Source organism: Columba livia, chromosome 6 (genome assembly GCF_036013475.1).
Source record: "Columba livia isolate bColLiv1 breed racing homer chromosome 6, bColLiv1.pat.W.v2, whole genome shotgun sequence".
Taxonomy (NCBI): domain Eukaryota; kingdom Metazoa; phylum Chordata; class Aves; order Columbiformes; family Columbidae; genus Columba; species Columba livia.
In genome coordinates, this window is record NC_088607.1 from 16,624,707 (window position 1) to 16,652,675 (window position 27,969).

At 35.6% G+C, this 27,969-nt stretch overlaps 1 long non-coding RNA gene across 1 annotated transcript in view; it reads right to left on the reverse strand.

The window, feature by feature from the left end:
- The window catches only part of LOC110362208 (uncharacterized), a 47,815-nt gene extending 20,123 nt beyond the window's left edge, over positions 1-27,692 (reverse strand). Inside the window, exon 1 of the long non-coding RNA XR_002419366.2 lies at positions 16,516-27,692. This is a non-coding gene — a long non-coding RNA (uncharacterized LOC110362208). The remainder of the gene's footprint in view (positions 1-16,515) is intronic.
- Positions 27,693-27,969: the final 277 nt, after the last annotated feature.

The window sequence follows — 27,969 nt, forward strand, 5'->3', positions numbered from 1 at the left end:
TGAAAAAATCAGTATCAAATTGCTGTAGGCTTTAAAGTAAAAAATAACTTTTAGCACTTACCCTGTAATGAATTTTCTGAGTAACACTAATGTTGACAAGCTGATAATTACTTTACATTTTCATAGTAATGAAACTTACATTATGTCAGTCATGTAAATAGTAATCGTGAGATTTTACAAAATGGGTAGCTCTGAGAAAGAACTCCAGAAATTTGAAATGTGAATCAAAATTTTATAATTAACACAATTTTAAAATTTCCTATATTGCAGTCATCTTGCAGAATAAACTTACTGAAAAATAAAAGGTAAACTAATGAAATATAAAAAATGTCTAAGAGAGAGTTGGGTGGGGAAAAATTTAATGAAATATAATAAGGGCAAGTGTAGAGTCTTGCATCTGGGCAGCAACAGCCCCAGGTTCCAGTATAAGTTGGGGAACAACCTGCTAGAGAGCAGCATAAGGGAAAGGGACCTGGGAGTCCTGGTGGACAGCAGGATGACCATGAGCCAGCACTGTGCCCTTGTGGCCAAGAAGACCAATGCCATCCTGGTTCCAAAACCAAAACTAAATTGGCCAAGATTTTTGAGTGCGAGAGTAAAAGTGGAAGCTTACATGTAAGAGTTAAGCTGTAAACAGTGAATTCTGTTTACAGTCACAAGCCATTGCATAGTGAGACCACTATGAGACACTAAAACAAATACAAAGAACCAAAGAGTTCACATACATCACTTATCTAAAATTAAGATCTGATACAGCTGAAGCATCCCATCAGTCAAAAAGCGATCACTTCCCAGTTAATGCCAAGCAAAATGCATGAGAATGAGGAAGAACATGCATGAAAAAAGTGAGAAGGAAACCATCAAGGGAACATATGGTGCCTAACACAACGGTACCTAGGTCCTACATAATTCTTAGATCCTGTGTGAGAGCAATGATGCAAAATTATCATCACGTTTGGAGTACAGCCAGTGAATAACATAGAATCTTCTCAAGGACAGAACTGGAGACCCCGAAGAATAAGACAGACTCGGCAACAGAAAAAGAATTTATTTACAGTTTTTAGAGCAGCTCTAAGTACCACAGTTATTCTCTTTTTCTTTTCAGCGAATCGTGCCCCTTTATTTCCTAAGTGGAGGAACAAAGTACTTTTGCTACCCCACAACTAATGGGGCAGAAGATGACAGGTTCAGAGCTTTGCAGTTCTGAGACTCTTCAGCCCTGATATCCACAGGTAAGAATGACACTCTAGCTGCTCAAGTTTAATGATAAATCCCTGCCGCAAAATTAAAAGAGGGGAATTTCCACACAACAGTTAACTTGGCATTAAAACCTAGACTCAGCTCATATGTCAGAACACTTCAGTCAGTAGCCAGAAGCCTGGGTTAGTCCTTCATATTTACGAATAAGCTTAAAGATAGGAGTCACATTGTGGCCAGTGGGAACAAAGCTAAATTCACAAGAATCATTTAGTAGTGATTCGAAATGCAGTCATAAACAAACTTTACAGTCACCCCTCTGCACTCAGCTCAGATAATCTGGTGAATGAGGACTTACACAAATACTCAGCTCTTTTTGATACTGTGGCATATGATGGGCCTGGCCTTTTGGAAGAATCTTTATCAGATAGGTTTATTTCACTCACAAATCTGAGAACATTTACATATGACTTTTTCTATAGTTTAGGTTTCTTCTGCTTTAGATTATTCTGTCCCAATAGGCAGCCTAATAAAGGATAACAAGATCACCTACATAAGAAATTACAGTATTTAAGTTCAAAACAAAATAATACTTTTTTTGGTCTCATAGTTAGCATTTGTTCTTCAAGACACTGAAGAGAGACCCAAACCATTTCCCAATATGGTAAAACCTACAAAAGAACAGAAAATGAAGGTTTTTCACAAATTATTTTAAGAGCCCCAGCTTGCAGAATCTGCCGTTCTATTGAAGTTTAGCACACACAAGAAACACCCTGTAATTCATAGAATCATTTAGGTTGGAAAAGACCTTTAAAATCATCAGTTCATAGGATGAGCAAGACTACACAGCTGGCAGCCACCACTGCCTTCTCCTAGTTTGTTTGATATGGTTTTAAAGCATGAAAGTCTGTCTTTCAGGAGTTAGTATCACCATAATGCACGTACCAGTGCAAGTTCCCTGTTGTTCTATGGGATACAGAGCGGCGGGGGGGAAAGAGAGAAGAGAAAACCCAACTCGTTTTCCTGACCTTTTGCTTTCCAGCCCTCAAAGTTCACTGCTTCTTTCATAGTGCTTAAAACCACCTCTTCACGTCTTAGAACTGAGTACGATAAGCCAAGTGGAGATCTGCTCACAGAGAGTTCTCTCAATTCATTCTCTGCAGATACTGGGGTCGAAACAGGTTACCAAAGTCAGTGCAGGTTATAGAATAAGTACTTCACTAAAAATCTACTACACAGCACTGCAGTCAAACTGTATGCTACTAAATTTATCTTTGTGGGGTCAACAGAAATAAATCTACAAGAGAAATTGTGTAGAAAAGATTACATAAAAAGTAATAAAAGTCATAAAATATAAGTAGCATTTTTCTCACCCACTTAAAGCAACTGCTAGCTTATCAGCATGCTGAACAAATTAAGATAACAGCAAAATGATTGGTTCATCAAAATTAAGGAAATCCCTGTGGAGCACATAATTAGAAGAGACTGGATGTTGCTTTACAGGAAAGAAAAAAAAAATCTCACTGCAATGATGGTGAAGAATGTAATAGAATAAAGTTATAAGTGGAAAGCTGGTTGCTTCATGCCAAAGAATGCAGCACACTGGAGAAAACAGGAAAAGTTAGCTGTTAAAATTAACTTCAGGAACTGTTGCCCCTATATTGCTGTTAAAGTCAGTGAGGCCGTTTGCTGATTACAGTAAGAAAATGTCCATTAGAGAGCAAGTCCGTCTTTAAAACAGCACAGCTTTCATCTGTGATTTTAAAATATATATCTGTATGTGGACATATGCACAAGGCAGTTGCTTTATTTAAAACCTGCTCTATTTGTAACTATCTGAATGAAAATACTAATTACTGGTAGGCACACCCATCACAATCATATAAATGCATTGAGTAATAACACATTATATGCAAGTCTGACATTAAGATGAAAAATAATCTCTCTAAAAAAAGGTACTTTTTTTCCTGCTAAAAAAATGTAATTCTACCCACAAAGCTGCAAAGTTCTTGAACAAAGAGCTAGTTAAGTATCACTTAGAATAAAAAATAGAATTATTCTTTAAATAAACTGCACATCTGACTTTCCTTTCCCACTTTAGGATGTTTACAATACATCACGTTAATCTGTGATGAGATATACCATAGGTGAAAATATGTGAGGCAAAGCCAAGGAAAGTAAGTTGCTTACTGCTGTCAGCTTTGTTCCATATTAGATACTACAGTAATTAGAATCTGTTTTACAGAAAGAACACTACAGAATATCCACTGCTCTTTGAATGAGCAAGCAGTGTAAGAAACAGAAAATCCAAACTGAGACCTGGTACCTTGTTTCTCATTATATAGACTGTTTCTTTATGGGTGATTCTACATGCTTTATTACTAGACAGCACATTTAGGCTATTCTTATTAACACAATACTATTTCAGCGAGGTTTTTCTCAAACTCTAATGAAACAGATCATTCTTAACCATGTTTGATTTATATTGCAAAAAGGAACATCCACCGTTTGGAGCTCATTCTGAACAACATGATATCAGTTTTTCCTATAGAAATTAAGTTTTTTAAAAGGTACCTTCAGGAGTATCTTACATGCTAAGTTAAAATAAATGTTCTAGAATTAAATAACATTTTAAGTATAGAAATGCCTAAGAGAATTAATTACACATTATTCAGTAATTGAAAACTCAGATCTGTTTCCTCATTTAGAAAGAAACAATTCAATTTATCAGGTATCTGAAACTTACTTGAACTGTTACAAACTAAAAGCCATTTCAAAGTCACTTGATGATATTGTACAGGTCTTTGTGTCCTTTCTGTTTTTTCTCTATTGTGGTAAATCTCTGGTCTTCAGATTATCTTGATTAAAAACAATCATAAGGTTGATAATTTGGCTTTCTTCTGAATTTAAATATCTGAACATAAATACACTACTTTTCCTTTTTTTTCTTTCTCAAGACCGAACGCACATTGGGTCCCTTAGACTAGGAGGCAACACAGTAAATGGGAAAACAATGAACTTGTGTCCCTAACTATTATATGAGGACATTCATTATAAAGGTATGTCACATTAATGAACAGCATGGTTCATGCCACCCGCATAGAAACATTACCAGCAACAGCAGCCCTGCAGGGCCTCAAAATTTGTGGTCACTTTGGAATGTAGAATCAAATTAGCAAAGCTGTGCTCAAAGGATGAGATTCTGTAAGGGTTTTAAACATCTCAGACAGAAATTCGATTAAGATTAATTCAAGCCAAGCAAGCAATTTTAGAGGCGTTGGAAGCAATTTCCTTTCACATCATGGTTGTGTGCGGCTGACATGAATGCCTGGAGAAAAACGTGCTAAGTTACCAGAGACAAGATCTTACTACAAAGGGAACTATATTATGTCCACGTAAGTTTAGTTTTTAAAATAAATAATAATACTAAGGTAACAAGTCTTGTAAAGAAACACACAAAATATTCATCATGGATCATACATAACTGGCTCTAGAGACAGGGTATTTCAAATACCACAATCACATTTTCAAGCTGTGTAATCAACTTTTAAAGGTGATTCTCTTCACATGAATTTGCTGGATGAATAATATTTAATCTAATGCCACTTTAGAAAAATGATAGCAGCACTCATCAAATTATTAGTGCACCAGTAAAGCCTGTGCCACATGCACATCTTCATGCAACACAAACTTTGTCACTAAACCAGTTTCTGTTCTGTGCAACTATTTGTATTTGTTGAAAAAACATTGAGATTAGTCTTCCTTTCAGTACTTGCTTTATGTCTATCATTTGACTTACAATATTTGGCAGTACAACCACACAATAAATTCTTTATAAAACCTTGAAAGAGCATTAATGCTGTGAAGTATATTTCCACCATTCCTGGACAAGACATGAAAGCTGGAACACCACATTGGGTTTTCCTGTAGCAGGAAGATAGCTGACCATACTGTATTAAGAACTTACAGTGGTTTCTTAATAGTATTATACCAGATGGATGACAACTTTCATTACTGACCTCTACCTTTAATGCTTGCCACACTTTTCCATGAATCTCTAGCACACTGCTACGTAGGATATCACAGCTATCAATGGTGTTTGACCTAAGGTATAAGAGAAAAACCCAGGTGGCTAAACCATTAGGGGTGGAGGTAATAGATTTGAAATGCAAGAAGAATTCTCATTGATTTCAGGGGTCAAGTGTATGGGACTATTTAGAAGGACCTAGGATTGTTTTTTTCTTCCTCTGTTTATTTTTCAGAACAACTGAAAGTAGTGCACAGAGGAAATTGAGGTGTATCTCGTAAGCAGCAATAGGACATTCAGCCCCATCAATGAAATTATTCTTTTGGGTTTGGAGCCCTATCCAATGTATGATGTTGCAAGGAGGACTACATTGTGTGACTATTTCTGTGGTTAACACAGCTGTGGTGACTTGAGCTTTTTAGGTTTTCAGTCTGGGTTTTTACCTGATTCCCACTCTGGAAGAGTAGCCAGAGAAGTACCTACCCTTTCTAGACAACAACAGATTTATAATAATAATCATCATCAGGCAGGATGAATATTTGGAAGCATTTTTTTCCATTAAACGCTTCGATTTGAAAACTCTAAACCTCATTTTATTCCATCCAAAACCATGAGTACTTAGCAACTCTATCCTAAATGTTCAGAATTCCAAAGTCAGCTGAAAACACAGGAGTAGAGAGAGACCTGCAAGTTACCTGTTGATATGTCCTGTATATGCTTGGGGAGGGTGATTCGTTTTTAAAGCAACACATCCATCCATATAGCCTACAGTTTTGCAGAACTTCAAGTAAACAGAGAGGAAGCATCTTAAAAAAAGGAAACACCTTAACAAAATGAGAATGTTTCTTTAAATCTCTCCAATACAGAAGTGTAATAACATTCTGAAGAACTGATTTCAATACCAATTGTTCTGATTTGTGATTACCCACTGAATAACATAAATTTCTGTAATAAGTTTTGCCCTCTCATATCCTCTGTTAATCTTTGTAGATAATGCTTAGTTTTAGATTGTAAATATCTAAGATTTCACCTTCAGACAAATATAAATGTTTTTGATGCCATAGCATGCAAATTTGTGGCTACTGCACTTGTCGGGGCACTGTCTATCACATTAACATTGTTAACTGGGGTGCCATTAGATAGATACAATATTGTGAAATGTATTGTTTAGGAAATTTTATGCCAGACTGGAGAGACTAATTCCACCCCTCCCACCATCCTCTGCAAACAGTCACAATATCAAATAAGAAAACTACAAACATAGCACTCCTGTTGTTATTGGAAAGAAAAGTTACATGAGAGTCTTTCACAATACTTGGTAGGATCATTTGTTTAACTATAGGAGTCTTATTTCCAAGTCTGTATTACACAAGATATCAGGCTGGACTTTAAAAAAATGTAAGAAGCAGAAATCTTCAAGCATACCATTCTGACGGCAATGATTTTCAGATAATGTTGCCAAGGTCTATGAGAGTCAACTGTGAAATTACTTACGTACACTAGAAAAACAAGAAAACTGAAAGAAAAATTAAGAAAGCCAATAGTTACTTTAAAGATTAAGTTGTATTATTATAGATATCTTGAGTAGTCTAACATTGCTCAGTCAAGTTATTCAGTTTTGAAATAACTTCTTTTGATTACCTTCATTATTTTTGTATTTGCAAAATTGGGACAGAAATATGTTCGCCCTTATAAGTGACAGTAGAATGATTCAAGGAAGTTCCCTCTTTCAGACATAGCCTTCTATGTAAACTTTACAGGTCTACTTACCTTCACAAAATAGAGATGATGTCTGGAGACATTGGAATAACTGGGGAAAAGGATCTCACATGGTACACTCAGGAACTACTTCCACTGTTCACCAAGAACAGAGGCTGATGCAAAAGCTTGACACAAGCCTATAAACCCACACTTCTTGGCAGAAGTTGATTTTGAGAGCAGAAAAACATCAGCAAGGAGGCTTTTTATAGGAGTTCTATAACTATCTGAAATTGGTAGAAAATAGGGACCAATGGCAAGATGTATCAAAGGAGTGAGAGGTGCATTTTTAAAAACAGTTAAAACAACAACAACAACAGCAGCACATTGTTCCTCAGCTATTTGACATATCTTGCTCACAAACACAAGGTCAAACTGGTCCTCAGATCTGCACTCTGACAAGATTTTTTCCATGTGAGAACAGAAAGGAATACAAAAGTTTACTTTCACCTATGATTTTGGCTATACCTCCCTAAAATATCTTAGTCGTTTATGGCTCTCTCTGTCAACTCCTGTTCTTTTTACCTGTGCATGAAAAAATTTAGTTTTCAAAATCCAGAAATCATGAGGTTTAAAATAAGAATATGTGGGTAAATTAAATGCTTTTGTGACATACTGCACTAAATTACTGAATGAGTCCTTCTGGCTTCTATGACATTATGACAAGATTGTAGATAAAGTAACTTTAAGTGGAGAAAAAATAACAATGTTTAGGCAGAGGCTGGCACATCATAGATTTGTTCAGAAAAAAAAATTGAACAGTTTCCTAATATCAGGAGAGCAAGACCAAGATGATAAAAGTAACACATTGGATGTGAATGTAACTGAGACAAGAGGAGGATGTGATTTATAGATTATTGTAAAAGATTATTTCAGGCTGTGCTCAAAATAGGCAGTGTTACACACTGGTGATCAACAAATTTATGGGCATAAGGAACACAGAAGCAGGAGGCTTCAGTACCAGGAAAAATTCAAAGCTAAAAATAACTTGAATGAGCCAATTTATTGTTTGTATTCACTTGAATTCTTCTCCATCTTGATTTGATAAATGCTATTTTCGTGAACTCCATTTTCCTCCTAATTTATGGGGTTTTTTTTCGTAGACTGCTTCAGTGTCCTTCAATTTCACAATAATATTACCTCTTTTTAAGCAGTTTCAGGAGTGGTTGCCACCTCCAGCAGCTCCAGGCTCTCTTCTCTGAGTGTTCTTACTTTCATTTTCACAGAGCAAAGTAACACAAGAAAAAATATAAGCAGCAGAAATATGGACTGAAAGTAAAACAAATAAGTTTACAGGCTTAACTAAATAAGGGCAAGAATGAAAGAAATCCTTCCTCAAACATTTGAAGGTTGTGCACACCTGAAAACACAATCCAACAGTGAAATCATATTCCAGAGGAAGTTACTATAACCTCTTGCAGTAATACTGATCAATAGGTAGGAAATATACTAACTTTATATACTATGGAGAACAATCGAAGTGTAAGGGACAGTGAGTAGAGGATTTTCCAGCTCCCAATTTCCGAGTACATCCTTTTCTATATTCTCTAAGTTTACTTTTATGGAAGCTGTTCCATCACTTTGATCATCCTGCCCATCTTTCACAGAACCTTTTCTAGCTCTACTACATTGTTTTTAAAATAGAAGCAGAACAGTCCGTGCTTAGCAAGATTAAGTATGGATGTATAGTCTAGCATTATTATGTTCTCCTTTTTTTTTTTTTTTTCTTCTTCTTCTCTACTTCTCTCCTAGTAATTCGTAACACTTCTTGGTCAATATTGTACTGACATATTCACGGACTTACCATAACCCCAATTTCTCACTCAGAGCCAGTTATTTTGAGTGTGACATTAGGAGTTTCTTGCACAATTTTGCATTTATCTGGATTGGAATTCATCTTTTTATTGTTTAGACAAAGCCACCAAAACCTTCTCAGATCACTGTTCATGCATTTTCATAAAGTCATTCGCAAATACTCTTGAAGAGCACTAGTCTTCGAACAAACTCTTGAAGTGTTCCCCTGGTGATCTGCCTCCACTATCAAAACATCTCCAGATAAATAATTTCAATAATTTCTACCCTGCAAGTGTATTTTCAGATGGATACTGACTGTAGCCCAAGCTCAAACTTGTGAGTGGAAAAAAATAAATTTCAGAGTTGCCATCTGTCTGTAACTTGAGTCAGCTTTGTCATCAAATGTTGATTCTCATTTCTGGTTTCATTCTTACTTTCAACAGAAGACACAGGTAGGCTCATTAGACATTATCTGAATATGTAGCTTATGCTACAGGGGAAAAGACAGAAACCTTGTACTGAGTCTGCATCTTCAGACCAAGCTTAAAACAAATAATATGGAGACAAGTCCACGACTGTCATTCACTCACAGAATAGGCCTAGATGCCCACAAACACTGCTCTGTCTAAAGCATAATGCTTTAGCCAAATGTGTTGAGAACAACAAAGTGGATTACAGAGACTGTAGAAAAAGCAAAACACGGAGAAAGTATTTATTTATAACTTACCACATTAATCTTTGTGAATCATGCAGATGTCACAACAGTGCTTTCTAAGAAAGTTAACCAAAGGCATAAAAATAGATCAGCTACACTGTCTCTACTATTTCCACCCAGTAAAAGTGTTTAGGGCCAGAAGCACACCTGTGAATTTAAATGCACTTGCATAATATGGAAATGCAAGTTTCAAAATCAGATGGTCATTCAGTTGGGGTAAAATACATACGAATACTTATTTCAATACAAAGGTGCTCTCTAAGGAGTCTATTTTTGTAAAAGCATCAGACTTAAAAAATTAATGTCATTCTCTGGTTTCATTTTCATAAGCTCTTTGTATGGACTTAGTGCTGTAGAACAGTGGCTAACACATGATTGTGATGTGCCTTTGCCTGTCAAAACAAAAAAAACCCAGCTCCATGCATGGAGGACCTGAGACTGTTAAGAGATGGAAATGGAGATGCACTGAGTCATCCATGAGATAAGTCATATGTAATATATGGCAGAAATCTGCTTCTATTTGGAAACATGATGATGAATCAACATGAACATCACTTTTCTAATAATGCAAAATTGCCAGGTTGATTTTCAAGTCATTATCCCTGTAATCAGATAAACAGATTTCAAAACCAAACTGTTCCCATTTGTGATCTCTTAATCATATCCTGTCTAGACTACTCTAACAATACATTCTGTCTAGATTAAATGTTTGCACCACCTGCACTGTAAATGAAGGGGAGAAAAGGTTTCAGAACACCATCCTTCAAAAGCGTGGAGTGAATGAGAACATTCCTCCAAGAACTCAGCTTCACTACAAGCGCACAGAAGCATTCTCCTCAGAAGTGAGTTTACTTATTTGTATTTGAGGCACAGATTTACCTCACCACTGAGATAAGCAGTTTCTACTTTTATACAGGGAAAATATGCTCTCCAGCACAAAATGATTCAGACAAAGTGCACAAAGAACATTGCTTCAAATATCTTGAACTTGAAAATAAATTTTCTTACTTGCTTTTGTTTCTATTAGGGTGATTTCATTTTGTTTTAATGATGCCATACACCAGGAGCTTCTGATCCCAGGTTGGGTAAATGGAATAATATTTCTTCAGTGGCCTACATAAATTGATGGGTTTTGAGTGGAAAATGATATAAGAGACAGTAAGAATGATTCTTTGAAAGATCAAGTTTCATTACAAATAATAGTTGACATCCTCAGTGAGCTTATTATTATTTGTAAAAAAAACCCTCCAACAAAACCCAACTCCCTATTTTACAGTTGGTTCAGAGGCAGAGAGGAATGCACATTTAAGAGACATGATTAAATTCGAGCCCAATGTAAGCATAAGCTTTTCTATCCCCAGAGGATTTCATTGTAATAATTGCTCTAGATGAACGACACAGACAAAAGGGATCACCAATAATAATATAATTTATATGAATTATAATAATAAATTGTATATGAATAAATATACATTATAAAAAATATAAATATATCTTATGTCTAAATATATATAATAGTATATAAAATATATTTATAAATGTATTTAAATATAATTCACTGCTTAAAATTATGTTTATGTACATAACTTAAACTTACACTGTCAACTACTTATTTCATTAGTTACAAAACCAAACTAGAGGTAGTGGTGGTAACCAGTGATCAAGAAATAAAGGCATAGGTCATGCGGAGGAGTCAACTGCTTAAAAACCATTTCAAAAAAGCTTTCTTTCTACCTTTGGTCATCCAGAAAGAGGTGGGATTTGGCTTACACTTCATTTTTTCTTCAGCCTCTTAGCCGGGTACAAATAGTCTATTTTCCATGGCCTTTTGAATTTTCCAGGCCTATTTAGTACTATAAACCTTTTCCTCATAGATCTGTTATAGAAACGGTACTTGTTAGGCTTCTCTAGTTGTGGCAAATCGACTAATCATCTATTCTCAAAGTAAATAAGCAGTTTCCCTAACACATATCAAAGTAGCAGAGGCCCTAGAGCCTATGCCAGAGCTGCTCTTGCTTGCTTTCTTTGTAGTAGTCTGTATACACAGGTAAGTATAAAAAGAAACAATTTAGGTCAGAGAAATGCATTGTGAATTACAGAGATCATAAAGACTGAGGCATGTAAGAATTCAACTCTGCAGATCAAACTTCCTCTTATCTTTTGGTTCTATACCAGTAAGAACTAAGAATCTAGCATTCAGCTCTGAGTGTAGCCTAAAATTAGATCACAACTGATTTCTACCATTAGAAATAAGATAAGTAAGAAGTACCCAAGCAGCTAGGATACTTAAATACGGTCCTGAATTCAACTGACGCAGGACTGTGAAGTATTGTAACACTTACATTGCCAATCTTACTGTTGTAACTTTTGTAGAAGAGCCAGGGGTTTATAAAGAAAACAGGTGAGATTAATATTTTACATTTCATATACTGTTATTCAGAATGATATACAGAATATATATACAGAATGTTCAATGATATACAAAATATGACATTAATAGCTATGTTCTCTATGTACAGACACACAACTACTCCTATTTAGGATTATCCTGTTTACATTAAGATTAAAATACAGAACACTAACAAAAATACACCAGAAACTCTCGTGAAGCACTAGAAAAGCTGTAATGCATGAAAATCTCTAGCCACATACAAGCTATAAACATGTTACTGAAAATTGCAGCATTTGTCTTTTCAGCTTTTGTGATCAAAGCTGTGATTTTCTCAGCACGTTCAGCAGCAAATCGCACTGTTTTGAAACTAATGAAGTCAATAACACTTTGCTATCTATGGTATTACAGAAAGAATACTAAAAATATTAACAATACGTAAACTCGGAAACATCTGTCCAAATACAAGTGATTTCTGCCATTATATTTGCCATTTCTAGTGAGAAGGCTTAATACTTAGAAGTGTTGAATAACGTGGATTTTATATCTGCAAATTTCAAAAAATAAAATGTGTCTACTTAAATGGATGACTATCAGTTCTCCCATCTGGTTCAGCCAACAGTGGAAGTGTTTACAGGTTTGCATTATGAACAATTTACCAAGAATATAGAACTTGTCCTATCTTGAGAAACACAGTATCTTCCACTAAGCCCCAAACCAAGATATTGCTAATCATACATCTAACCGAAGAAGGCTGCTTAAAAATAATCTTCACATAGAATATTTCCACATATCTAGATAAGACATCAATGCAAGTATATTTTACATACCTGCTGATACCATTTTAGGGTAATTTTAATTTTAGAACAAAATTTCTGTTTATGAATCAAACTTTAAGGTTGAGTATTCAAAGGTGGAGATAAATACAATATCATATTTATTGTTACCCAAGCATCTCAGAAGTGTGCATGCATAAATCATGTCATACAAGTTCCAACAAGAAACAATTCTCTCCTAGCTGGTCTTGACAGGGAAAAATGCAGTGTGTATGCCATGCATTGCTATTAAGTATTCTCTTTAGTACAACAGTAGATTTCTCTTCCTCTATAAAAGAATACTTTTTACTAGTACTAGAACATTCAAGTTGTAACCATGCACACGTTCAATAATTCATCCAGCCTCTGTAAAATTCAACTTAATCTCTAAACATGAAAGACAGTTGCACTACAACATTTGCAAGAAAAGGTTTGAATATTTCCAGCAGAAGTTAACAAAGTCTATCACTAAAGTTATGTGTTTTGTTCAAAACTTCCTATGTCATTGTCTTCAAGCTGATAAACCAACTTTATAATTATTGCAAATATAAGTAGTATTCTAATGCCTAATTTTAATTCTAATAAAATGTTTGTTACAGGATTGAGATTGTCGCCATCCTAATTCTTTTTGTTAGTAACTTAAAACCTAAAATTCTCCAGCATCCTGAAATGGTGAAGGCCTTCATATGTGACTGCCTGCCTTTGTACCACTTACTGGGTTTCAAAGGCAGGCCTAGTGTATTTTCTACTTGCTTCATGAATACAAATAGTCTTTTTCATACACTTAAAAGTAAATAGCGACAGACATCTATTCTGCGCTGCCACCCGTCCCCCACCTTGCCATGTTATGAGCAGAAAGCTTGCAGGGAAAATTAGATTATCTTTTAAAGAAATCTTTCTTTTAAAGGAGTGAAATAAAACAGTTGATGGACAAGTAGAAACAGGGGTACTGATTTACAGTACATGTAATTTCTGTAACAAAGGAATATCATATTCATAGTCAATTAGAGAAAGCAACTACAAAAGTTGATCCATTAGACTATAAATCTTTGTTGATACATATGAATCTCTGAATAAACACCTGCAGAAGTGTTTCCTCAAGTATTTTTTTGGTCACTTGAAGATAGTAGAACATTTTAAGCCACTGAATAGGAGTGGCCAAGTGAGGTGATGAGGGGTTAGTTATTATCCTTCCTATACAGAAGTGACGCTGAAAAAAATTCACCCAGAACTGTAACTGGAAAGTCCATCTCCTGATCCAGCTGAAGTGATCACAACTCTGTTATTCCAAGAAGCTTCCAATGGAGTTACTCTTTTAACCAAATATTAATAGTTGCAGTTTGTCATTGTTATCACACACTTTCCCCTCATCTCCTAGGCCACCTCTTGCTGAGATGCTTGCAGAGTGTCAGATCTTTACAAACTGCTCAGTAGTAAACTGAACCTGTTTATCTCAACACACAGGAACTCCTGGATAATATTCCTTCTCCCCCACCTCTTATTCTACCCTTAATAGAATTGCTTCAGCCTGACACAGAACACCATAGCGTTAATAACAGTGAGCTCTCAGTTTTCAAACATGAATACAAATAACATTGCCATATCAACAAAAGCCACTTTTAAAATTACTATTGTTTTTAAGCCTTCAACTCACCAGACTTGCATAAGATTTGTTGTTACCTTGCTTAAGTAACAAGAATGTCATGCACTACAGTGTGACCCAGCTGTACTCAGGATTGTAACAATGAACTGTAAATTGGTTCATTATGTGGAAAATCTGAACATCCCACCTTCTGGTTGTTAAGCAAAATACAGATTAAAGAATGAACACTGTTAAGAACAAATAGAAGTGTATTCTAAAATAAACAGGATTTCCCAATTATATCTGGTAAAATGACTCATCAGCCCCCAAAACAAAAAAGATCCTCTGAATATTTCTATAGTCTTAAACTGAGAAACATATGAAAACAGAGCCTCTGTAGTTTGAAGCTGCAAAACCTGATCTGGAATGGATCTTAACGCAAGTATATTTTTATAAAATCACCTTCTTTATGTTAAGTGGTCATAATAAAAGAGAAGCAGTGCTCCAAATAATCCTGCATAGCTAAAAATGCAGATTACATGAAATTTTACAATTCCTAGTTTAAAATAATCTTGAAGTAACAATTACTAACTTTAAAACATAAATATTGTTAAAAACAGTTAATGACATTCTTGATGGCATTTGATTTAAATTCTCTTTGTTAGTCTTTATGACATTTTTACTGATGTTTTATTCAATTTGCATTTAAAAATAAGGGTTACCATTCTCCTAAAAGGTATTATTTGCCTAATAGTTATATATTGTCATGTTAATAAACAGTTATTACTTTGTTATAGAACTATTAAAATGCATGGCTCATTAGCATTACAATTATCCTTAAAAAGGGACCATACAATGGAAATGAACATGGGAAAATACAGAAAAGGTTCAAGACTACACATCTATAAAGTTTTCTTTGAAAAAAAAGCAACAATTATGAGAAAGAAAAGTTTATTTCAGAAAGTTTATTTCCAGAAAAGATTCTAAATTCTGAATGCTTATTCCATTCTCAGCATGTTGAAACTTTACTAGGAGAAGATTTGTATGTGTTTAATGTTTTAGAGTAGTAATAGCTGGATACTGTAATTATTTATGTTTGTTTTTTTTAATTATTCCTTGAATTCTGATGAAATTATTTTCACTGTATAAGTTGCCACATATCCAGGTCTGCAGATTTCTACAGGCCATGTTCTTCTAGAATGTGTATGCAAACCTTCTTCCTTTACTTCAACTCTAGCCACTGCCAAACTGTGTATATTTGAATGTCAAGAATCAAAATACTGTATTATCATACAGTTTGTATTCTATTCTAAAGCTTAGTATTTTTCAAACAAACTTCTAACTGTGGTACATGAGCCAATGTAGCACTTCCTCAGTCAGACCTGTGTGCAGAAGGCAAGAAACCAACCTAGAATGACAGATACCCTTTGCCAAAAAGCCCAGGTACCATCCGTTTGCCAAATTAATTGATTTTGCATAACCTGAATGCTTCAACAGAAGGCTCTGAAAAAATCTGAAGCCAGTCTCTACTGTTAATACATGTTACTGTCTATTTTGTTTCTTCTCTTTGACATACAACTTTGGCTACAAGAGAAATGTACTGCAACCACAATTATTCACTGCAACAACTATTTAAATTCCCTTATATTTATATATGAGAAGTACAACCCTTCGACCACTGTCCTCTTTACAGCATGACTCCATAATTCCCAGTTGCAAGACTCCAAACTACATCTCCAGTGTGCTGGTAGATTTTATTTCCATAAGAAATTAGTGTTTCCTGGTTTGTTCTGTTAGAATTCTAAATATCCTGTAGTGATACTCAGATCATTCCTCATTCATAAAGAGATTATGCTTTCCCATATGGCCAGAAACAAGCTTCAGAACCTCTAAGAATCAAACTTTCATTTATTGGGCTCCACAGAGAACAAAAAATGTCAGTGAGTTAAAGGTGTAAAACTTCTTTCAGATTAGTGCTTGTATAGGTTACAGCCAAAAAATCAGCCAGCCCATTCTAGATCCTAAAGGTTCTGTTATTACACTTGCTCTCTGCTACTTCTAGTTTATCAATGATTCATTTTTCCCTTTCCAACCAAAGAAGAACTGTTTAAAAGTTCTGTGTGGAAAAAAAAAAAAAGCTTTTTAAAAAAATGTAGAATACATTGAATACATTGCTCTATACTCAGTTTTCTTTATCTGTACGCCAGGGACAGTAAAACCTACTCAAATGTTACTCACCTGTTAAGAAACTTTAGAAGCAATGGAAGTTCTGCTGGTTGCTGGTATTACTGATTCTACTGCTGCTGGTAAGGGGAGGAAGATCTGGCCTGCCCTGCAAGGAAATACCTTGTTTGCCAATTTAGAGAACCTACAGCAGCTGGAAATAGTAACTGTGAAGACAGCAAGAGGATTTTACTGTTACTAACTGCTTCTCATGCTTGGTCAGCATTAGTAAAGAAGTAAACACATATAAGCATGAAGTCTGGCCCTTCTTTAAAGCAAGGAGATAACACCCACTGAATTCAATGAAGTTGACATTTCACCCAGGACGTGATTATACACAGATGACCTAGAAAGTAAAGTAGTGCTACGTTATACAAGATAAATGTATGCTGCACTTTAAATGACACTCAGGTCCCAGGTTTTAACCTACTCAACCATTTCAACTACGCAAAGTGAAATAATCAGCACAACTTTTAGCACCAAAAGCACAGTTTTTAACCTTCACCTTACTTCCACCATTAGGTCTCTCACACACTAACTTTCTAGCTTTTTATTTTATTACCCTGCCCCTATATGTTTTTTAAAACATTTTTTTTCCTACATTTTATTATACTTCAGAGCTTTTGGACTGAGGTTTGCAAAATGTTAGTTATTTTTTATGGAACAGTGTGTATAAGTACACACATAACAAAAAACCATTACGTTCTACAATTCTGGATTGCAAAAACTGCCTTATTTCTCCACATGTGAGATCTTTACACATAAGTCTCATCAAAGCTGATTGATTTCAGCTTTGCTTACACAGCCAACTATAGAAGACAAAGCAAAGGACGAAGTATAAGGCCCAATAGTAGCATGAGGAAGAAGGAAACTGTTTCTTAAGTAAGCAAGTAATTTGCATGAACAATTAATAAATAATTTTCTGACAAGGTCACATTATTTCTTTACTTTTAAAAACTTTTTTACACAATTTTTGAAATAATTTTATTTACTTTTAGGATTCTTCAACCAACATCTCTGTAGATGAGTCTTTTCATAAGGAACTCAGAAAGAAACAAGAGAGACAAAACATTACAAATGTCTTTAAAAAAATTAAAATGAGGGCATTTCTATAAGCTCTGCATCATAAATCAGCTCTAAATAAGCTGTGAAAACTACATTATTGTGTGGTATCAGATACGGGTTCTTTTGTCAGTTGTTGGATGCCATTGTCAATTCCCTTCTTTTCTGGTACTGATATGCCACATAAATGTTTCATGCCACAATAATTATGCAATCCCTGTTTGACTGATAGTGTTTGCCATGTATACAAGTACAATTTTCCTTCACTCTGTAGGCTAATTTGAACAACCCAGCATGCCTTGATCAGCATAAGAAAGACATGTATTTTTTATATATCCATGATATAATTCTTCTCAAAACAGTCAAACCTAAATTATTGCATCTGTTGCTAGCCAGGTTTGTGAACAATGCAGAAATCCATGCCATTGTTTTATAGAAATATGCACTCTGTTTTTGTCAAACACTGCTCTTGAAAATATATATTTGAATATCATAGAAGTTTTGCAGTTGGTACATCACAGATGAAGTAGATTAATTCCCATAGAGAGATTTCATTATTTTCTTAATTTCTTCTGGGAGTCACAGAGAAGCCCTTTTCTTTGTCTTTGACAAACAATTAACCTTTTGCCATATATGCAATTGGCTGAGAAAAGTCCTAAGTGGCTCAGAAAATAATTTACAGCAGAAACCATACAAAGTTAATTAGTATTAGTCTAAGAAGGTTATTCACATATTATAAAACACAGAAAGTGGTCAGTATGACCCTCATAGAACTTTAAGCTACAGCTGAGTTTTGTTGTCATCAGCTGAAGAGTATAAATGCTCATCAGGCTCAAGTACATATACCGGTCTTGTGGCCATGATCATTTAAAATTTGAATGTTAGAAATTCTGAAAGTATGGGTAAGTACAAGCATGCAAAGTAAATAACTCTGTGCTATTACTCACTTCTTCCATTGGCAAAACAAACAAATACCAGACCACCAACAGAAATACTGTTCTCTCACTTGAACTGCGAACTTATTTTCTTGTTCTCTTTTTTACAAATTGATTCATTCTGTTTTTATAGATCACATCTGCCTAAAAATAAATATGTTCTAGAATTAATTATGAGCATATATACTTCCAAAGGCAGAATCAAGGCATGGAAAGCAGTCTTGGTTTTAATTTTGGCAAGTCAGAAAGGGAGCTCTCAAGCATGCTTATTACATGACCTGAAGTGCACACCGTTAGATTTCCAAATATCTGCACTGGTTGCCATTGAAAGCCATTTCTTAGCGATGACTTGATCGTTCATTTTAGTACCCATGGCAATGTGACTATTTCTACCCTTGCGTGCCTTATGTACTCATTTAAATTTAACTGACAATCTGACTTACAAAGTAGACTTACATTCCCTATTTGGGGACGTACTTGTGTAAGTTGCTGACTGATTAAAGGCAATTCAGATGTCCTAAAATCCAACTGCAATGGCCCACCACCTTCCTAGGCTCTATGCACACCACAATGTCCCCAGGCAGGGACTTTGTTTAAGAGGCGACCTGGTTAGGTGTCTTGTGGAGCCACTTGGCTCCCACAGATGGGCACAGTTTTGCTGGAAGGACAGAGGGAGCAGTTGGTTCCCCATTCAGAGCCAAGTCAGGCCAGGCCCCAGGGGTCAGCAGCAGGGACCAGGGGCCTCTCCAGGGCCCTGGCAGCAGAACGAGCCCAGGGGCTGATTTTAGCTGGTATAAAGCTTTGGGCAAGGAAGATATTTGAACAAGGGTAGCTAGAAAACACTGGGTCAACAGTACTAAGGGTTACAACGCATCACCAGAGTTTTTACAACAAAAGTGGATACCTGGCTGAAAATACCTTTGTTCTCGGAATGGCAATTTATTCCGTAAAGGTCACTGGCCTGAGCTGCAAAGGAAGTCAGCATGGATGATCCCAATAGCCCCTTTTGGTTTTGTAATCTGTCACTCTACAAAGTCTAATTAAACTTAACCATGTGATGAAGTGAATTTGGGCAGCTGTCCAAAATGGCTTTGCTCTGCAGATCGCCATATGAATTACAGTTATCTAGTGAACAATTTCTGATCATTGATCAGAGAGAGACACTTAGAGTCTTTATACAACTGACTTCATATCTCAAAGTCATTTATATTATAGTTTAAATAACATCTACTATAAACATTGTCAAGCTGAGTCAGTATCTCTGTGGTTGTTCGTTATTGGAATGTAAAAAAAGACTGATCCGTGGATACAGAAAAACTCAAAATGTGCCATATGAAATCATTGCTTTAGAGAAAGAATTAATCTATTTTTAAAAATAGTGAACCCTTGGGGATTTATTTTCTGGCTCTCCTGAGGTTTTTAAAGGTTGAGTATAATAAGGATTTTTTTTTTCCTTTTCGCAGTTTCAAACTTAGGAGGAAAATGTGGTTTTGAAGTTAAACTCTGATTCTAGTGTAAGAATTACTTTCCACTAAAGTTTAAAAAACAAATGAGCAAAAAGACAATATAAAGGAAGGAAGAAAAATCCAATATAAAATAAATCTTTAAAAAGATGGACAGTGGCCAATTAACAGTCCCCTGTAAGTCAGCAAAAGAAGTCCCACTGATTCAAGTGGCTTTGATTCCAGTCCTAAGACTCTAATCCTACTATTTACAATGTGTACTTGGACCTCCCCTCTCCTTGTATGTCCCTGGCTCAGACCTGTGAAGTAAATAAGACTTTACTTGTGTCCATACATGTTAACATGAAGCATTACTGTCTGATTTATGGGCTTTATTGATGTATGTAGGTGCTGATTTTGACATCTGCCTGATTTGTCTGCTCTTCTGAGCAATACATCATTGCAGATTATGGCTGAGTGTGTTATGTACTCATCTAGGGATTTAGCAGGGGTTTTAATCTTCCCTAACATTTCATGTTTGCTTTTTAACATTCCATCATACATTTATTTTTACCTCCAAGCAAACAATAACATGAATTGCTTTTTTTTATTTAATAGCACAAGAGGAAAGTATCGTTTATTGATGTTTAAAAAAAAATCTTTTAAGGAAATAACCACATATTATTTCCTGGCAAAATCACTGTAGTGTGCTGTCTGGCCTGCACTGCTAACACTTGGGAAATCCTTGTGAAGACAACAAAAATATTTTAAAATATTTATTAAAATACTCAAACGTACTACAGATTGTTTTGTTCCACTATATTCCATCTTTCAATTCATTCACGTCCAGTGGAATGAGATGCAAGTAAGATAAGTGGCAGGCTTTCTAAATTACCTGTCAGAATGAGGGAAGGAGACATTAGAGAAAGAACAAAAGACATGACAGGACATGACTGGGGTGTGTACTATAGTCCTTGGAAGAAGATTGAGGCCAAACTACCAGTGTAATGATCTCGATTAAATATACATTAATGTCACAAAGAACTTTCCTTATCTGCTTAAGTTAGGGGACAAAGGTAAAAAAAAAAAAAATAAAAAAAAATTGAGAAGAGCTGTTTGGGAGAAAGCTAAAACCTATTTGGAATCACAGAGTCTACAGCATAAATGGGGAGACTGCTAAATGGATAGAATGCTAAAATTTAAGAATGTAATATTCTTCTGCTTAATTTTAAGCATCTTTCAAAACAGATTTAATAAGTGTTTTCTATAATTCATTCAGACAAATGCATTCTTGTTCAGTGTGTTTTATGTACACACTTAAGACATATCATATGTAACAAAATGTACATAAAATATATTACTGTAGAAAAGTTACCACAGAAACACTGAAAATGAAATGGAAGTGGAGTTTGTACTAAGTGCATCTTCAAAATGAATCTGAAGGGAATCTACAATTTTCCTAAGGCATTGTATAAGGCACTTCAGATTTCTACTTTGTCTTGCCTAAGCAAGCTCTCATCAAAACAGACCTCAAGCTCAGGTGTCAGTTTCCAACCAGAGTTTTCTGTGGGTTCACCAAAATTGGCTAGTTTTAAGATAATTAAGTATTGCAAAGGCTACACTATTATTTATGTTTTACTATTATTTGAAATCTGTGAACTCAGGTAATTTCCTACTTGTGGTAACATATTACAAGTAATTTTTCTTTCTACTTATTGAGGCTCTTGCTTTTTTTTTTTCCAAGCCTATAGGCTTTTTTTTCCACCCTTAGGCCCTAGACAAGTTGAACTTACTTAGCATGTAATAGAAATCAAAATCATTGTAGTATTTTTGAAAGTAATATAAGCACTTGGATGACTTAGCAAAACAAAGCTCCAGGATTTCCATTCACAGCAATGCACAGATATCGGAACATCATGCAAAAGGGTATATGCAGACTGTCACGTGCCATTTAAGCAAGCAGTTTCTTTGCTCTTTATTTAAGACAGTTGCCAAGTGAGTCCATGTTCTGAAGTACTGCAAAGAGCAGGTTGGTCCAACTTCTTCAAAGAAGTGGAGCATGCATACTTGATGTTACTTTTTGGACCTCTCTGGTATTGTCTTTCCATTCATCATTATCATCAGTCCATTACCCCCCCTCAAGTGCGAGAGAGTACATCTCTTGTCTGTTTGCCAAGAAAATGTCACTGTACAATGTATTCAGAGTGATTTATGAGCTAAAAAGCCAAACAGAGGCACTGAATAACCAAACACAGTACGTGCAGCAATATCATTTAATCAATTATCCACTTTTATGATACACTTGTGAATTATGTTCCTTTGCATGTATAATTAGAAGGTAGAACAGATGGTGAAAGCTTAGTTTAAAGGCCTTAGATAAAGTTTTAAAATAACCATTCCTGCCAAGTGATCATTCACTGTAATGTGATATATTTTATATTAAGCCATGTTTTTACTATGGTCTAATACACTAGATAGTAATAAGACAGTGCAAACATTGTTTTACCAGAGTTCATTGTAATGGAATGTGAACATGGATTGGACAATTGGGAGTGGCTCTAAGGTACACTGTGGTCTCTCCTTTAAGTATACTCCAAGGAATCATCACTCTGGATAATCAAGAGGATCCTAACAGTTCCTCAGGGACTAGAACAACTAAGGGAGGAGCGTAGTGCCAGCCCATCTTACTATGACCCTGATCATATTTACTTCTCTTATCACCATACAGCACATCCTACATCTGATATGAAAGATGAATCCCAAGATATAAAATACATTCTTAAAGCAAACCAATGTTCTAGCACTTCTTTATGTGGACTTTTTTTTTTTTTTTTTCCCTGCTTTATACTTTTTTTGGTAAAACAGAAGTATCAAATTGGATCATTAGTTTGTTTACTCTTATCAGCTGTTCTTCACTAGTTTGTGTTGCATTCATGCTCCCTGAAAGTTTAGTTTTAGTACCTGTTTATATCAGAAAGCATTTGTAAAACAAGTTTGGTGGTAAAGTAGAACAACTCTTTGTCACTGACTCCGTTTGAAAGCAAACCTGTGCTTCTGTATATTTGTGGTTTTCTGTTTGAGTGTAATCCACTTACAAAGCAGGTTAAAGAAACATTCTTTATAGGGAATAAGTGGGTCTAACTATGAACCCATGTAGAACAGCTGTATGGGATATTTCCTCACGTACAGAATGTTACCACCATTGCTGACATACAAGCAAGCCAATGCCTAAATCACTTCTTACTCCTCTTTTTCTGCTCAAGCAAGATACAATGTGTGTCCATCAATGTTGCACTGCTGTGGGAATGAGAAAGTGGCACAGAGGCTGTGCCTCCTCCATGGTGCTGCTAGAATCTGCCAAGCAGCCAGGAGCTGTCTTAAGCATTCTGTATGTGAGGAAATATCCCATACAGCTATTCTACACGGGTTCATAGTTGGAGATGGACTCTAGAAAGGTACCTAATACATCCCACACTTAAGTGCACATTGAGTCCAAGGGAACCAAGCCAGCATATAGTTCCTAGGAAAGATTCTTTCAGGAATAATTTTCAAGTATAGAAAGTACAAAACTGGAGAGCACAAACATAGGAAGAAAAAAACATTTCCTTTGGGACAAGGATCACAGCCCTCTGTTTCTTGTACTCTTGAAACCCTGTGATTATTTTTACAAGGAGAAAATGAAAGCTGGTTTAGTTCCTGTGATTTAAGTGATTCAGTAGTTTTAGAAAATAATGTAAACATTGAGCACAAGCAGGGAGTTATTAGCACAATGGCAAACTTGTCAGCATGAATCTATGCAGGATTCCTTCCCACAAGGAAATGGTAATCATTTTCATCATCATTTCAGACATTTTCAAAATAGTAGCTATCCTGATGAATTTTTAGTAAGATGTTCCAGATAAAAAAGTCCAGTCAGAACAAATATTTTCTCAGTGTGGGCTAGTGTGTCAAAGACAGGACTAAGCTTCAACACCTCTCCCCTGCTTTACTTCTAGATACCTTGAACAACTGATTACATTACTGTGTGTCTCAATTTCTTAATGTAGGTAATGAAAACAATGATTCCGAACTACACTGTACAGAGGTTTTAAGTATTAGTGAACTCTTAAATGTCATCTGTTATCTTATAATGCCCTGGAAAATAGTCCACATGTTTAATCAGTTGAATTTTGACAACTCAAATGTCATTTAAAAGCTTCAGGCATTACTACAAATGAAATGTTTAAAAGTACATAACACTATTATGATTACTATAGAGGAGATAAACAGAGGTAGATAAACACAGTGCATTTTGCAGTGTAACCTCTTTTTCAGCTTCCTATTTTAATTTCTGCCTATTTTGAAATCTCTCATTCCTTTTTCCAGATCTATGCTTCAGCTGTTTCCAGGCAGGCTTTTTCATCTCACTGGCAACTGCCTTGTATCACCATCACATCTTCCAGTTCTCCTGCCTTTATTAGACTCACTCGAGGACTACCAATGCATATGGAACTGGAACATAGTTTGCAGATTTCTGAGATACTGTGGGGGACTATAACCAATATCTAATCCGTGAGCTGGCTGCCACTGAGTTTAGCAAAAAGGAAACCAAACAGATGTTTCGTATTACTCATCACATGTTCCTATTGCATTCATATTTCATTGCTTCTTTGAAAATTACAATGTTTAAAAAAATGAACTGAAAGTGACCTGAAAATGTCTATAATTGATACATGAGTAGAAAGAAGTAGAACATAAGCAGAGAGAAAAAAAGAGCAGACATGTAAGTTACAGCAGGGCTTAAACCGTATCTTGCTGATAATGATAGTTTACCATACTGCAAGATCTCTCTTCATTAGAAACACAAGCCACTTAACTGCTAAAGCCAGAAACTGTGGTATTTCCCATGTCAAACAGAATGCCAAATAGCTCATAATAATTTGAATTTAATTACTGAGTATAATAAATGCACAGTTTGAATATGTATGCAATACTCTCACCACAGTAGCATAGTTTCTTTAAAATATCTTGGTAAACAGGACTTGATGTTCTGAGGTAACTGCTGTTCTGTTTCTTCACCGGTTGAAAATAACATGCTGTATTATTTATGTTACATTCTTAGCTTTAAAAGTTGTACAAAGAAAAACTGATCAACCTGTCATCTTTCACATTTTAAATATCCCACAGTCTATTAGAACCATGATTCTCTGAAAAAAAAAAAAAAGTATGTAAATTTTAAATATACTCTTGATACAAATCAAGGGAGGTAGCAGCACTCATGACTCTAGTGTTTGCTGTTGGTGTGATATCAAGAAACAGAATATGCTGCCACTTCTTTTTAATAAAAAAGCTCTTCACAGACCTTAGAGAATCAACTTTTATGCATACAATAAATAATGCAGCATTTTCAAGTGCAGAATGTAACTAACATGAAAGCTGCAGAAAATCCTCCTCCATAACTAGAGGTAAATTGCATAATACTTCTTAATTTATTTGATCCTATTTTAACCATTGAGTCTCATATTTGTAATGAGACTTCCTACAGGAATTGCAGCTCTTTTGACTTCGCAATGTGTCATTTTTATCTTAAAGCAGATTGAGAAAGAGGATTTTTGTGATCACATAGGAGGAGACATAGCAACCTGCACCGTACCTAAATCTCATCCTGTACTGGATGAGAATTCCCCCACTGTCCTGCCTGTTGCAGCCCTGCAAAAGACAGTCTGACTGCTTGGTGAACCGAGATCTGGAGAATCACAGCCATTGCTTTGATTCCTAGTGAGCCTTTCATTAACTTCACACTTTTATTTGTATTTAGCTTTATAGCAACTTGCTCTCTTCAGGCCTTATACACTAAAGCATTATTTTAAAAACTTTTGTTCCTCTAGCTTGCTTGTGTTCATTTTCCACTGTTGTCAGGCATATAACACAGCCCTTCATCTTGGCCTGTCAACTGCCAGCACCTCGGCTCTCTCCCAGGAGAGAGCATCTTCTTGTGCATTCTATCACTGCCTCACTCCCTACAACCCCTTTGCTTCTTGGGTTTCACTCCCTTGTCTGTTTTCTCAGACTTTCCTCCTTCATTTTAAACCCTGTCAAACAAGATTTCTGACATATTCTACAGATTCACAATGACTGAGTTGTATTTTGTATCTTCACAACAGTCACCAACATCTACTGTTCAACACACACTTCCATGTTTCCTGCGAAGTGTAAACACCTGTTTAAGAAGGTCCCCAGATTCAGAGTGCAACTTACATTAAGTAGTATTAAAAACACTTATCATATAGTTACACTTTTATTTTTGCTTCCTCAAGCTGAAATATTGAAGTAATAATTTGTAAACTTTATCGCTGATCATTTTTTTATACCTTCTAAATTTTGGTCAAATGTTTTTGACTGCCATTTTGCTTTGATTTGATTAGGACAATAACTACACTTAGAAATCTGCATTGTGTAAGCTTTCAATTAGTTCTCTTTTGCATACAAAGTCCATACCTCCTTTAAATCTGCTATGAATTATTTCAGAATTATATGCCCAAGAAAACAGATAATATTTAAAATACCTCAATTTTTTATGCACTTCTTTGTGTTCTTTCGGTCATCACTGCAACATAGGAGTCTAATAGGGAGATTTAAAGTACTGTCTTTTTCCTACACTGCTTATATTAGTCTTGTCTCGTTGTAATTTGCAGAGTGGTGACCAGATTCTGACCTTGGGCTGTTGTGGGATTCATTTCCTACAAAGCATAAGCTCAGCTCTGATGTCCCTCAGAGCATTTTGCTCTTGGCCCAGCACTGTTCCTAATCTATAAACTGGCACTCAGAGGCCAAATTCTTTGGCAATGTTTGTGTGCCCCTGTGTGGATAGTGATACTCAACTATATCTTTCTTCAACACCTTCTGTCCCTCAGGCATTTTTATTGTTCTTATATCATTTGTCTGATCTCCACTACTAGATGTGCTGTAATATTTTTCATCTGAATTCAACAAAAAAAAGCAAGTTATTCATACTGGCAAAGGTTGTTTAGCTGCTATTTTTTCCCTTTAGTACATAACCATTCCTATATCCAACATTCAGTCCAAATATGAAAAAGAGAGCTGCTAGTCTGGTAATGGATATTTAAGGCTTATGTTCATTTTATTAACTTGTCTTTATTTCAGCTAAGAAACATAGACCACTCTTATTATCTGGGTATTGATATATTTGGCTGTGATTTTATTTCTTACAGCAAGATAGCTGTGAATGTGTCTGTATTTTCAAATCTATTTTTTTGACAAATTTGACCTTGTAAAAAATGGCGTTCTTCTCTGGAATTTTCTAAACCATTTGTGTTCAACTGTAGCATTTCTCTCTGTTTGTACAAAGGAGACCTGAAAAACGTACCTACACTCCTAATTTTTTATTAATAAAAGAGAGTACAAAATAAACCACAAGTCCCAGGAAAGACTGACAGAAGCGAAACTTTAAGCTAGGTCTGTTAAGAGAAGATGCGTCACTCACTTATGTCACAGATAATGAGTTAAGAGTAGGTACTCTTGCTAGAGCACTGGTAGCACCACTGGGGAAACCATATGTAGCATATGTAGTGGGAATTGCTTCAGTTGACATCTTTAAAGATAAAAAGCTCTCTCAGATAAGGGATACATGCAGTCAAGAGTACCACAGGTATTAGTAATACCACAGAGAACAGTAGACTGATGAGTCTACCCAAAAAATAACATCTTGTGTCTGCAGCAGAACCTACAAACCATCACTAGCAAAAACATTAGTTTTCCTTGTTTATGTGGAGTCGGGGGGGGGGGGGGGGGGGGGGGAGGTGGAGATTAAAACTGAAACAAAAATCTTGACATTTTTATAAGTTTTAGGCCTTTTTATCTATATGCATTTCTGCATACTTAACAGTCTGTTAAATGTATTAAAAAGCTCTTCGTACTTTCCATGAGCTGACAAGGAATGGATGGGGAGTTGTCAAGAAAATTTCTGAAGTACAGTTGGCGCTATGCTTTTCTGTGACAGCAAATGGATGCAGAAGCGTGGTGTTCTAAGA